Source organism: Orycteropus afer, unplaced genomic scaffold, assembly GCF_000298275.1.
Source record: "Orycteropus afer afer isolate SDZICR_OR568_19922 unplaced genomic scaffold, OryAfe1.0 scaffold00112, whole genome shotgun sequence".
Lineage (NCBI taxonomy): Eukaryota > Metazoa > Chordata > Mammalia > Tubulidentata > Orycteropodidae > Orycteropus > Orycteropus afer.
The window spans coordinates 6,411,342-6,414,428 of NW_006921699.1; the positions used below are offsets into that span (position 1 = coordinate 6,411,342).

The 3,087-nt window shown below is 40.0% G+C and overlaps 1 protein-coding gene across 1 annotated transcript in view; it reads left to right on the top strand.

The window, feature by feature from the left end:
- Positions 1–3,087, top strand: part of SEC24A (SEC24 homolog A, COPII coat complex component) — a 120,625-nt gene that overhangs the window by 112,490 nt on the left and 5,048 nt on the right. The window lies entirely within an intron of this gene.

Genomic DNA, 3,087 nt, shown 5'->3' on the forward strand with positions numbered 1-3,087 from the left:
CTGTATAAACAGCCCTTCTTTCTCCCATGATTGTTCTCTCCAAGGAGTGTATCTACTTTAGGTAAATGTTCAACTCATATGCCTGTCTTTTGTTTGGCTGGAAGCCACAGGTGTGGGTTCAATTCCAGACCTGGAGGGCAGCTAGGGGCCATAGTCTCAGGGGTTCTACCAGGCTCTATCAGACCAGCAAACCTGGTCCCTGCCGCTTTTTCTTTTTTTCCCAAACGATTTTGAAGTTTATTCCACATTGTTCTCCCTCTCTATCCAGGATATCCTACATAGATCCCCCTCCGAGTGGTTGACAGTGGTAGCTGGGCACCATCTAGTTCTTCTGGTCTCATAGTCATATAGGCTGAAGATTGCATGGTGTACCAGTTGCCAGGACTACTTGCTTCCATGAATCTTTGGTTTTCTTCACTCTTCTTTGCTCTGGATGAGGAGAGACCCATTGTTGCATCTAGATCAGTGCTTGCAAGCTTTGAAGATCCTAGTCACTACTCGCCAAAGTAGGAGGTGGAACAATGTTTTGTGTAGTATGTTATGCCAGTTGAGCTTGATGTCCCCTGCAATTATGGTCCCGAGCCCACAGGTTCTACTACTTGCTCCCTCTGAGTACCTGGCTGTGACCAAGAAGTGACTACAACCTTGTCCCTTGTCAGCTCTACTATATACCTGGGAATTCTTACAGATCATACAAATACACTTGTAGAACCATGATCTGCCAACCCTGTACATGGTCTTGGGTACGCTCCCCACTGCATAGACATACCTAATAGTTCAGCCTGTCCACCCTTCTATCCACCCATATACCCATGTTTGCCTTCACTGACAACACAATACTGTATATACAAAAGGGTTCATCTTTGTTGTCTGTACCTCTCATGTACCGTTGTATGTCTTCTTACGCAGTGCCACCATGTTGATCACTCACATTTGGTACATTGTTCTTCTCTTCACCCAAATCAATACTTATCTCGATCTATCTAATAGTGTTCCATCCCCACCCCTCCCACCCCTAGTAACCAACAAAGAAAATTTGCTTCCATATATAAACCATTCCTTGACTTTTACAATAAAGAACAGTATTTGTCCTTCTGTGATTGACTTACTCCACTCCGCATAATGCCCTCCTAGTTCATCCACATTATGTGATGTTTTGCAGATTCTGGGTTATTCTTTAGGGTTGCTTAGTATTCCATTGTGTGTATGTACCAATAGTCTGGTTATCCATTCCTCAGTTGATGGACACCTAGGTTGTTGCCATCTTTTGGCTATTGTAAATAGTGCTGCAATGAACATGGGTATGCATATGTCTGTTCTTGTCATGGCTCTCACTTCTTTAGGATATATACCTAGTAATGGAATGGCTGGGTCAAATGGTATTTCTAATTCTATCTTTTTAAGGAATCGCCATACTGCTTTCCACAGTGGTTATACATTTTACAGTCCCACCAGCAGTGTACGAGAGTGGCAATCTCTCCAGCATTTGTTATTTTCTATCTTGTTGAACTTTGCTACTAGTACTGGGGCTAGATGGTATCTCATTGTTGTTTTGATTTGCATCTCTCTAATGGCTCTGGTAGCATAGTGCCTAAGACACTTGATTCCTAACCAGAAGGCTGGCGGTTCAAACCCACCAGCCACTCTTCAGAAGGAAGATTGGGCACAATGTTGAATAGAAGTGGTCATTTAGGCCATCCTTATCTGGTTCCTGTTCACAAAGGGAATGGTTTCAGTCTCTCTCCATTGAGAATAATGTTGGCTGTTGGTGCCCTTTATTATATTGAGGAATGTCCCTTGTATTCCTATTTTGCTGAGAGTTTTGATCAGGAATGGGTGTTTCCATGTGTTTACTCTTTTTCTGTTGATCTTCCTATTGTTGATTAATAATTTGATAGCATTATGATCTGAGAAGATGGTTTACAGTATTTCAATGTTTTTAAATTTATGAATTACGCTTTATGGCGTAATGTGGTCTATCATGGAGAGTTTTCCATGTGCACTGGAGAAGAATGTATATTGTGCTGCTATTGGGTGAAGTGCTCTGTAGACACCTATAAGAACAATTTGGTGGATTGTATTGTTTAGCTCTTCTGCATCTTTGTTGAGTTTCTTTCCAGTTGTTCTATCTTTCATTGAAAGTGGTGGTGTATTAAAGTCTCCCACTATGTCTGTGGAGTCATCTGTTTGGCTTTTCAACTCTTTTAAAGTCTGATTTATGTACTTTGGGGCTTTTTCATTGGGTCCATAGATACTTATTATGGTTATATCTTCACATTTAATTGATCTTTTAGTCATTATATAATGTCCTTCCTTGTCTCGTATGGTGGTTTTTGTCTTAAAGTCAGTTTAATCAGAAATTAATATTGCCATTCCTGCTCTCTTACAGTTGCCATTTGCTTGATACATCTTTTTCCAACCTTTGATTTTTAGTTTATTTTTATCTTTATCTTTAAGGTATGTCTCTTGTAGGCAGCATATTGATGACTTTTGTTTTCTTATCCAATCTGCAACTCTCCGTCTCTTGAGTAGTGCATTTATCCATTAACATTCATTTTAATTATTGATAAGTTTGAATTTGTTACTGTCATTTTGTTACGCGTTTTTTCATGTTGTCCCTGGTTTCTTTGTTCCATATTATTTTCTGTGCTGAGCTCATTATGTTTATGAATAGTGTTATCATTTCCTTTGTTGCTGTTGTTTTATTATTTGCTGAATATTTGTGCTTGTTCTCTTTTTTATTGTGATGTGAAGGTTTATCATTTTTCTTTTGAGTTTACCCTGTGATTTATAATTTTCTCCCTGACATTAGAACAGTCCATTCTGTCTTGCAATTCTCTTGACTTCCTCACCATTTAAAAGTTCTGTAACTATACAGTCTTTTTCCTCTTTTTGTTTGTAGTTGTCCTCACTTGCCAATTGATAGTTCCCTGTTGCAAAAACGGCAAGGAGGCCACAAGTCCAACCTCCTCTAATCCCACAAGAGGAAGACAGGATTACCAGCAGTAAACCAAGGCCTATTACTGCAAGGCCAGACATGCTGCCTCCCTCCAGCCCTTTCACCAACCGTTCCTCCCAGAGCACCCA